Raw genomic sequence first — 12,804 nt, forward strand, 5'->3', positions numbered from 1 at the left:
ATCAATTACATAAGGATGTAATATAAAATTAACTGTAACAGGGTATACTGTACAGTCAACTATAACAGGATATACTGTACAGTCAACTATAACAGGATATACTGTACAGTCAACTATAACAGGATATACTGTACAGTCAGCTATAACAGGATATACTGTACAGTCAACTATAACAGGATATACTGTACAGTCAACTATAACAGGATATACTGTACAGTCAACTATAACAGGATATACTGTACAGTCAACTATAACAGGATATACTGTACAGTCAACTATAACAGGACATACTGTACAGTCAACTATAACATTATATACTGTACAGTCAACTATAACAGGATATACTGTACAGTCAACTATAACAGGATATACTGTACAGTCAACTATAACAGGATATACTGTACAGTCAACTATAACAGGATATACTGTACAGTCAGCTATAACAGGATATACTGTACAGTCAACTATAACAGGACATACTGTACAGTCAATTATAACAGGATATACTGTACAGTCAACTATAACATGATATACTGTACAGTCAACTATAAGAGGATATACTGTACAGATAACTAGAACATGATATACTGTACAGTCAACTATAACAGGATATACTGTACAGTCAGCTATAACAGGACATACTGTACAGTCAACTATAACAGGACATACTGTACAGTCAACTATAACAGGATATACTGTACTGTCAACTATAACATGATATACTGTACAGTCAACTATAACAGGATATACTGTACAGTCAACTATAACAGGATATACTGTACAGTCAACTATAACAGGATATACTGTAGTCAGCTATAACATGATATACTGTACAGTCAAGTATAACAGGACATACTGTACAGTCAATTATAACAGGATATAATGTACAGTCAACAATAACATGATATTCTGAACAGTCAACTATAAGAGGATATACTGTACAGATAACTAGAACCTGATATACTGTACAGTCAACTATAACAGGATATACTGTACAGTCAACTATAACAGGATATACTGTACAGTCAACTATAACAGGACATACTGTACAGTCAACTATAACAGGATATACTGTACAGTCAACTATAACATGATATACTGTACAGTCAACTATAACACTGTACAGTCAACTATAACAGGATATACTGTACAGTCAACATAGGATATACAGTACTATAACAGTACAGTCAACTATAACAGGACATACTGTACAGTCAACTATAACAGGACATACTGTACAGTCAACTATAACAGGATATAACAGGATATACTGTACAGTCAACTATAACATGATATACTGTACAGTCAACTATAACAGGATATACTGTACAGTCAACTATAACATGATATACTGTACAGTCAACTATAACAGGATATACTGTACAGTCAACTATAACAGGACATACTGTACAGTCAACTATAACAGGAGTAACTGTATCAAACATGATATACTGTACTGTCAACTATAACATGATATACTGTACAGTCAACTATAACAGGACATACTGTACAGTCAATTATAACAGGATATAATGTACAGTCAACACTAACATGATATTCTGTACAGAAAAACTGTAACAGGATGTACTGTACAGTTAACTAGAACATGATATTCTGTACAGTCAACTATAACAGGATATACTGTACAGTCAACTATAACACGATATACTGTACAGTCAACTATAACATGACATACTGTACAGTCAATTATAACAGGATATACTGTACAGTCAACTATAACAGGATATACTGTACAGTCAACTATAACATGATATACTGTACAGTCAACTATAACAGGATATACTGTACAGTCAACTATAACAGGATATACTGTACACTCAAGTATAACAGGATATACTGTACAGTCAACTTTATCATAGTATTGTGCAAAGTAAACTATAACGGGATATACTGTACAGTCAACTATAACAGGATATACTGTACAGTCAACAATAACATGATATTCTGTACAGTCAAATATAACAGGATATACTGTACAGTCAGCTATAACATGATGTACTGTACAGTCAGCTATAACATGATATACTGTACAGTCAGCTATAACATGACATACTGTACAGTCAACAATAACAGGACATACTGTACAGTCAACTATAACAGGATATACTGTACAGTCAGCTATAACATGATATACTGTACAGTCAATTATAACAGGATGTACTGTACAGTCAATTATAACAGGATGTACTGTACACTCAAGTATAACAGGATATACTCTACAGTCAACTTTATCATAGTATTGTGCACAGTAAACAGTATACTGTACACTCAAGTATAACAGGATATACTGTACAGTCAACTATAACATGATATACTGTACAGTCAACTATAACAGGATATACTGTACACTCAAGTATAACAGGATATACTCTACAGTCAACTTTATCATAGTATTGTGCACAGTAAACAGTATACTGTACACTCAAGTATAACAGGATATACTGTACAGTCAACTATAACATAGTACTGTACAGTCAACTATAACAGGATATACTGTACAGTCAACTATAACAGGATATACTGTACAGTCAACTTTATCATAGTGATATACTGTACAGTCAACTATAACAGGATATACTGTACAGTCAAGTATAACAGGATATACTGTACAGTCAACTTTATCATGATATTGTGCACAGTAAACTATAACAGATATACTGTACACTCAAGTATAACAGGATATACTGTACAGTCAACTTTATCATAGTATTCTGTGTCAACTATAAACAGGATATACTGTACAGTCAACTATAACACGATATACTGTACAGTCAACTATAACATGAAATACTGTACAGTCAACTATAACAGGATATACTGTACACTCAAGTATAACAGGATATACTGTACAGTCAACTTTATCATAGTATTGTGCAAAGTAAACTAGAACAGGATATACTGTGCAGTCAACTATAATGGGATATACTGTACACTCAAGTATAACAGGATATACTGTACAGTCAACTTTATCATAGTATTGTGCAAAGTAAACAGGATACTGTACACTCAAGTATAACAGGATATACTGTACAGTCAACTTTATCATAGTATTGTTCACAGTAAACTATAACGGGATATACTGTACACTCAAGTATAACAGGATATACTGTACAGTCAACTTTATCATAGTATTGTTCACAGTAAACTATAACGGGATATACTGTACACTCAAGTATAACAGGATATACTGTACAGTCAACTTTATCATAGTATTGTGCAAAGTAAACTAGAACAGGATATACTGTGCAGTCAACTATAATGGGATATACTGTACACTCAAGTATAACAGGATATACTTTACAGTCAACTATAACAGGATATACTGTACAGTCAACTATGACAGGATATACTGTACAGTCAACTATAACAGGATATACTGTACACTCAAGTATAACAGGATATACTGTACAGTCAACTATAACAGGATATACTGTACAGTCCACCATATCATAATATTGTGTACAATAAACTGTATCAGGATATACTGTATATTCAGCTAAACCAGGATATACCGTTAAGACATAGTGTGCCACTAACCACAGCACAATATACCGTACCTACGACTGCATCAGGATATACCAGTCGGCCAAATACAACACCAATCACCTGACACCACCAGGTTACTTTGATCTATATTCAGGACAACCGCCTTTTTGAATGCGTTTTGCAAACAATTACCATACAGTTAAAGAGCACTAAAGCTCTATTAAAGCTTCAGAAACCAAGCTTTGAAATGCAAATTATATCCCCGTGAATGAGATGGGTTTAACCCGCTTTTACTTATATAACAACGTCAAAGTTGAAGGTCGTAGCAAACCCTGCGCCGCGCTGATCACACCAGCGAGCACATATTTTGGTGAGTTGGGTTCAATTCCGCTTCGAAAAGAACTTCAGGAAGGAAACGCGACGTGGCTCAGGTCTTGGACTCTTAAACTTTGATAAAGCCCACGAACACGGCTACAGAGCAGGCAAACGCAAAATTCTGCACAGGATTCTGCGAGCAAAAGGGACGTAACTCTGTACAGTGAAATTCTGCGATGTTGTCGGCAGTGCAACACGTGCCAAGATGACAGGACAGGACCAGAATCTACCAACACCAGAAATACATATGCACACACGCACACACGCAAATGCATACGTTGCAATATAATATTGAACGCAGCAATAAATCAATTTGACCTCAGACCGTGATGGTTAAGGGAGACAACTCTGACCCCTGCATCCCCCAAGTCATATGTCCCTGCAGAGCGAGTGAGTTTGGGTTTATGACACTTTTGGCAATGTTCCAGCAATACCATCTCAGCGGACACCTCCTATACTGTAACATAGACAGACGTAGCGCTTCGAGGGGCGGTGGGGTAGCCCAATGGTTAAAGTGTTCGCTCGTCACGCCGAAGGCCCGGGTTCGATTCCTTACATGGGTACAATGTGTGAAGCCAATTTCTGGTGTCCCCCGCCGTGACATTGCAGGAATATTGCTAAAAAAGGCGTAAAACCATACTCACTCACTCACTCACTCACGTAGCGCTACGATAGCTTTGTGAAACACACATTGTACCCATGTAGGGGGTGGAAGCCGGACCTTGGCGTAAGAACACTTAAGCCATAGGTTTACCCCATCTGATGATAAAAATGGAACTGACGTGCAAGTACATTGTCATAAATGTACATAAAGAACATGTTGCTTGCGTTCTTGGGGAAAGATGATTACGATATCGACCAATGAAGGTGATTCATACCTGTCACGATCAACACAGACAGGTGTTTCTTATACACGAACAGGGCACACAGAGGATACAGCGCTTACCCTATCGAGCGTATCTCACTTTCACAAGTTATTGCCGGGAGAACATGAATGGGCATGAAGAGTGTTGTTTTACCTTGTTTACAGACCAAGTGTAATGTATACAGTGTCCCCGGGGTATGAAGTGAGGTGAAATTGGGTTTTACGTCGTGCTTGAGAATATTTCGCTCATATGACGACGTGCATGCGTGTGTATGTGTATGTGCGGCTGCTTGTACTAGCCCAGACTTAAGCTGGTTTTATAGTGCTAGCCCACTGAGATACCATGCCGCAGTGAAGCAGGAATACCCCACTCAGACACATTATACTGACTCACACAACAGTCCTTGTTGTGCCCATTAATGCCGAGCGCCAGGCAGGGACCAACAAGTACCATATGTTAACGTCTTTTGGTATGACGCGGTTGGGGATCGACCCGCAACCGTCCGCTCTCCGGGCGGACGCTCTAACCACTACACCACGGAGGCGGTCCCCCGGTGTATGAAGGTCATTTAGACTAAAAACAGATAGAATGCTAATGTCAGTTCAAGACACTGGATACACAATCTCACAAAGCTCATAGAGCAGTTGAAATGGTTATAAAGTGAAACCCACTTAATCCGGACGCTGCTGTTCTGAGTGACGTTGTCCGGATTAACAAGAATTCAGATTAACGGGGCGGTAACGTGTGTACATTAAATTATGTACTCACGATCACAGAATAACTATCAATATAACCGATGTCCGGAAAGAGGGGTGTCCAGAATAATAGTGTCTGGACTGCCGAAGTTTTACTGAATCCCACCCTGGTGCACCCACGGCGAAGATAGAAATCATTATCGGTTTCGAAATAGCTCCAACCAAAATTTCAAACATTTCTACACATACGTTTTCATTCTTGCGTTCCGAAAGCATTAAAACATATGGGGTTAGTCAATGTTAAATTACTGGGATCATTGGGATGATTTTGGGATGATTAGTCGGAAAGAACTATTTTTAAATTATGCGAAAAGAAGATCGTTCTCGATAAGCATCGATTTACAAAACTCCCTTTTTGACAATCCGATCCCTGAAGTTTTTTTAAGAGACACGTCTACGTACATTTATTATCCATTTTTTAAATGGAAAACCATAAATCATAAGCCGTTCTTTCCGAATCTGCGCTGTTGTTTCAGATTGTACTTTTGTATTGGTGTACACGCATTTCCTGAAACATACTCCACCACAGGAAGTCGAAAACATAATCCGAAGATAAACAGTTTTGATGGTGTTATGAACAAAGCGGAAAATATGTAAGCAGATAGTTAAAGTCAGATTGTAAATTTTGAACCGTGATAAACTCTTTATAGATTTAATCTTACGACAACGTATAAATGTAGTGGAAGGCGGGATAACTGCTTTGCTCGGAATATAGGTGATATGGATTCTGCTTTCTTCGGAGGGAGGGGGATGGAGTGGTGTGTGAGTGCGTGTGTGCGTGTGCGTGTGCGCGTGCGTGTGTTAGTGTGTGTTTGTAATATTGGTGAAGGAAGAAGCCATGTTTTAAATGAAATTCACCTTAGGCTTATAAAATAATCGCGAAAAACAATCATATAATATTTCTGAAAGGTTTAAAAACTCTGTTTCACACGATTTTAAAAAATATCCCATTGATGGATTTAACAATGTAAAATCAGAGACCATGCGGTCTCTAACTTGAGGTACTTTTTTCTGATTTTTCTTTTGTACATATAGCGATACATTTATAAGTTTTCGTTGTTATTTTTTTAAACATGTTTACAATACATAAATAATAATGTCAGCCTTCATGATTTCGTGTTGTGTGAAACAGCCTTCATATTTTCGTAAATAAAGTTTTAACCGGTTTGTAACAGAGAAAACTAAAATTATATATAACAGTTTCATTGATAAAAACAATAAATGTTTACGAATTTCTTTAAATTAATATGTGGTTAATATGAGTAAAATAAAATGTTGTGAAACTGAAGAAACTGAAGGATGTCTCCACAGTTATCCTTAAAAAATGTAAAATTCTCAAGGTAATTAAAAGTATCTTGCTTATGTAACAAACCCTCCTCAAATTTCAATGAGACAGTTAGATTAAATCATGTTGAATATTAAAATATACACGTTAAAATGTTAAATTCTGTTAACATTAAGCAGCAGGCATGTTAACATAATATATGACGCGGTAGAAAGGGGTTAAATGATGATATCGATTAAATTTGTTTTAATAAGGCCATTTGTATGGCACTGATCTCTACGCCGCACGGGCATGCTCTAAAAACTTACAACATAATGCCCATTATTTCCAAGGTTACCCAAGATGTCTATGAGGCGCATGGCCTTCTTATCCCACCGGGTACCTATTAACTGCTGGGCGAACAGAGGCAGTTTCGAACAAATTCACTTGACTTGGAGCGAACGCATAGTTATTATCTGGCGTCTTTCGCTTCATTTGCAATGCACAAAGTAGGAATTCCGTTGAAAACGGGGTAAAACCCCCCGGAAAAACACCACATGACTCAATAAACATCTCCCCAAACTAATTTGTTTCTAATTGTTTAGTCAATAGTATTTTTTCATCACATATGCACGTAACACACCTTCGGTTTACAAGATCTGAAGGTACGTTACACCTTGCCAGCATACATGTCACTCCGGGTCATTCTAACAACATTATCTACATATTCTGCGCTTTACCTACCTGCTTATGTACATATATTAAAAAACACCGGTAAATGGCGACATTGGCTAAACTGCACATTAAAAGAAGGAAACAAGGAGGTAGAAAATGTAATAAACTGTCGATGTTTACTCACAGAATTCATGGAAACATCCACTCTTAAACGAATAAGAAAGTCAGTATGCGTGTCGGTATAGCCCGAGGGATGTGTTCCCACCTTAAGGAAGAGGTTTTCGAGGTGAGTGAGTAAAACAATAGCGAGGGAAATAGGGAAGCGGCCAGAGAAACTACACCCCACGACCTGCAGTGATTGCGGGATGTTCCGTCATTAGACGACAAAGGGAGACGGTGACGGGGCTTTTTTGTCTCCACAGCGGTAGGAAAGTGCATTATGACGTCAGCAATACGTTTGTTTGTTAGTGTAATTAACGACGTGGTGTCCGGTGTGGTGATAATGATAAGTTTTGTGGATAATAGTAGGAAATTGTTTGCTGTCGATGTTAGTGTGAGATGGTGGTTTCCTAATGAGGACTTCGGAGTGGATAAACTGACCCTTATCCCTCTACCTGCATAAGTCCTGCGGCAATTGTAGTTGGTGCAAAGCGGTTGTTACAGAGTTGCTACGCGGTTGCTATAAAGAGGCTACAGAGGTGCAACGTAGATACTATGAAGTTGCCACATAATTGCTACATAGGTGTTACGTAGATACTATGAAGTTGCCACATAATTGCTACATAGGTGTTACGTAGATACTATGAAGTTGCCACATGATTGCTAGATAGGTGCAACGTAGATACTATGAATTTGCCACATAATTGCTACATAGGTGTTACGTAGATACTATGAAGTTGCCACATAATTGCTAGATAGGTGTTACGTAGATACTATGAAGTTGCCACATAATTGAAGGTGCAACGCCACATGAATTGCATGATTAGATAGGTGCAACGTAGATACTATGAAGTTGCCACATAATTGCTACATAGGTGCAACGTAGATACTATGAAGTTGCCACATAATTGCTACATAAGGTGTTACGTAGATACTATGAAGTTGCCACATATTGTGCTACACAGGTGTTACGTAGATACTATGAAGTTGCCACATAATTGCTACATAGGTGTTACGTAGATACTATGAAGTTGCCACATAATTGCTACATAGGTGCAACGTAGATACTATGAAGTTGCCACATAATTGCTACATAGGTGCAACGTAGATACTATGAAGTTGCCACATAATTGCTACATAGGTGTTACGTAGATACTATGAAGTTGCCACATAATTGCTAGATAGGTGTTACGTAGATACTATGAAGTTGCCACATAATTGCTACATAGGTGCAACGTAGACACTATGAAGTTGCCACATAATTGCTACATAGGTGTTACGTAGATACTATGAAGTTGCCACATAATTGCTAGATAGGTGTTACGTAGATACTATGAAGTTGCCACATAAGGTGTTACGTAGATACTATGAAGTTGCCACATAATTGCTAGATAGGTGCAACGTAGATACTATGAAGTTGCCACATAATTGCTAGATAGGTGTTACGTAGATACCATGAAGTTGCCACATAATTGCTAGATAATTGTTACGTAGATACCATGAATGCCACATAATTGCTACACAGGTGTTACGTAGATACCATGAAGTTGCCACATAATTGCCACGCAATTGCTACACAGGTGCAACGTAGATACTATGAAGTTGCCACATAATTGCTACATAGGTGTTACGTAGATACTATGAAGTTGCCACATAATTGCTAGATAGGTGTTACGTAGATACTATGAAGTTGCCACATAATTGCTACACAGGTGCAACGTAGATACTATGAAGTTGCCACATAATTGCTAGATAGGTGTTACGTAGATACTATGAAGTTGCCACATAATTGCTACATAATTGTTACGTAGATACCATGAAGTTGCAATTGCACTGATAATTGTTAGATACTATGAAGCTGCCACATAATTGCTACATAATTGTTACGTAGATACTATGAAGTTACCACATAATTGCTACACAGGTGTTACGTAGATACTATGAAGTTGCCACATAATTGCTACAAAGGTGCAACGAAGATACTATGAAGTTGCCACATAATTGCTACAGAGGTGCAACGTAGATACTATGAAGTTGCCACATAATTGCTAGATAGGTGTTACGTAGATACTATGAAGTTGCCACATGATTGCTAGATAGGTGTTACGTAGATACTATGAAGTTGCCACATAATTGCTACACAGGTGCAACGAAGATACTATGAAGTTACCACATAATTGCTACATAGGTGCAACGAAGATACTATGAAGTTGCCACATAATTGCTACATAGGTGTTACGTAGATACTATGAAGTTGCCACATAATTGCTAGATAGGTGTTACGTAGATACCATGAAGTTACCACATAATTGCTACACAGGTGCAACGAAGATACTATGAAGTTGCCACATAATTGCTACACAGGTGTTACGTAGATACTATGAAGTTGCCACATAATTGCTACACAGGTGCAACGTAGATACTATGAAGTTGCCACATAATTGCTAGATAGGTGTTACGTAGATACTATGAAGTTACCACATAATTGCTACAGAGGTGTTACGTAGATACTATGAAGTTGCCACATAATTGCTACACAGGTGCAACGTAGATACTATGAAGTTGCCACATGATTGCTACATAGGTGTTACGTAGATACTATGAAGTTGCCACATAATTGCTAGATAGGTGTTACGTAGATACTATGAAGTTGTCACATAATTGCTAGATAGGTGTTACGTAGATACTATGAAGTTGCCACATAATTGCTACACAGGTGCAACGTAGACACTATGAAGTTGGCACATAATTGCTACATAGGTGTTACGTAGATACTATGAAGTTGCCACATAATTGCTAGATAGGTGTTACGTAGATACTATGAAGTTGCCACATAATTGCTACAAAGGTGCAACGTAGATACTATGAAGTTGCCACATAATTGCTACATAGATGTTACGTAGATACTATGAAGTTGCCACATAATTGCTACATAATTGTTACGTAGATACCATGAAGTTGCCACATAATTGCTAGATAGGTGTTACGTAGATACTATGAAGTTGCCACATAATTGCTACACAGGTGCAACGTAGATACTATGAAGTTGCCACATAATTGCTACACAGGTGCAACGTAGATACTATGAAGTTGCCACATAATTGCTACAGAGGTGTTACGTAGATACTATGAAGTTGCCACATAATTGTTAGATAGGTGTTACGTAGATACTATGAAGTTGCCATATAATTGCTACACAGGTGCAACGTAGATACTATGAAGTTGCCACATAATTGCTAGATAGGTGTTACGTAGATACTATGAAGTTGCCACATAATTGCTAGATAGGTGTTACGTAGATACTATGAAGTTGCCACACAATTGCTAGATAGGTGTTACGTAGATACTATGAAGTTGCCACATAATTGCTGCATAATTGTTACGTAGATACTATGAAGTTACCACATAATTGCTACACAGGTGTTACGTAGATACTATGAAGTTGCCACATAATTGCTACAAAGGTGCAACGAAGATACTATGAAGTTGCCACATAATTGCTACAGAGGTGCAACGTAGATACTATGAAGTTGCCACATAATTGCTACATAGGTGTTACGTAGATACTATGAAGTTGCCACATGATTGCTAGATAGGTGTTACGTAGATACCCTATGAAGTTGCCACATAATTGCTACACAGGTGCAACGAAGATACTATGAAGTTACCACATAATTGCTACATAGGTGCAACGAAGATACTATGAAGTTGCCACATAATTGCTACATAGGTGTTACGTAGATACTATGAAGTTGCCACATAATTGCTAGATAGGTGTTACGTAGATACTATGAAGTTGCCACATAATTGCTACACAGGTGCAACGAAAATACTATGAAGTTGCCACATAATTGCTACACAGGTGCAACGAAGATACTATGAAGTTGCCACATAATTGCTACACAGGTGTTACGTAGATACTATGAAGTTGCCACATAATTGCTACACAGGTGCAACGTAGATACTATGAAGTTGCCACATAATTGCTAGATAGGTGTTACGTAGATACTATGAAGTTACCACATAATTGCTACAGAGGTGTTACGTAGATACTATGAAGTTGCCACATAATTGCTACAGAGGTGCAACGTAGATACTATGAAGTTGCCACATAATTGCTAGATAGGTGTTACGTAGATACTATGAAGTTGCCACACAATTGCTAGATAGGTGTTACGTAGATACTATGAAGTTGCCACATAATTGCTAGATAGGTGTTACGTAGATACTATGAAGTTGCCATATAATTGCTACACAGGTGCAACGTAGATACTATGAAGTTACCACATAATTGCTACATAGGTGTTACGTAGATACTATGAAGTTGCCACATAGTTTCTACAAAGGCGCATCTACGAAGTTGCTCCAGAGGGGCTACATAGTGGATGTAATAATGCTACATGTTTACTACAGCGCTGTTTCATAGTTACTGTAGAGATGCCACGATTCATATTTTAAAACTTTATCGGATGCCACACCTATGATGTAGCTAGCTTTCACTTAAAAACAGGTTGAAACTAACAGCTTTGTGATTGGCTAGACTATTTTGATGGACCAGTCAGCGAACGCGTACGCCAAGCTGCCGGTTCATAATTGGTACATAGTTGTGTTCATAATTGGTACATAGTTGGTACATAGTTGCTACCTAGTTATTTCAAAGGTGCTAAATAGTTGCTATACTTATGCTATTTGTTGGCTACAGAGGCCCTACAGAGTTATTATATTTCAATAAAGTTGCTAAATATTTGCTACATAGGTGCTTCAGAGCTGCTACACATTTGTCATGTATCTCCCACGAAGTTGCTGAATGATTGCTACAGTCAAAATTATTCAACAAGGAGTGAGTGAGTGAGTTTAGTTTTACACCGCACTCAGCAATATTCCAGCTATATGGAGGCGGTCTGTAAATAATCGAGTCTGGACCACAAAATCCACTGATCAACATCATGAGCATCGATCTGCGCAATTGGGAACCGATGACACGTGTCAACCAAGCCAGCGAGCCTGACCACCTGATCCTGTTAGTCGCCTCTTACGACAAGCATGGGTTAATGAAGGTTCATTCTACCCCGGACCTTTACGGGTCTATTCAACAAGGGCTGCACTTTGGTGTGGGATAAGGATTATGTTTCACAGTGTTGGTGAAGATCCGGGTTAGAATTGGTCTTTAGCAACCTATACTTGTTGTTCGAGGCGACTAACG

This window comes from Haliotis rubra, unplaced genomic scaffold (assembly GCF_003918875.1).
Source record: "Haliotis rubra isolate DU_JTF1 unplaced genomic scaffold, ASM391887v1 Scf272, whole genome shotgun sequence".
NCBI lineage: Eukaryota > Metazoa > Mollusca > Gastropoda > Lepetellida > Haliotidae > Haliotis > Haliotis rubra.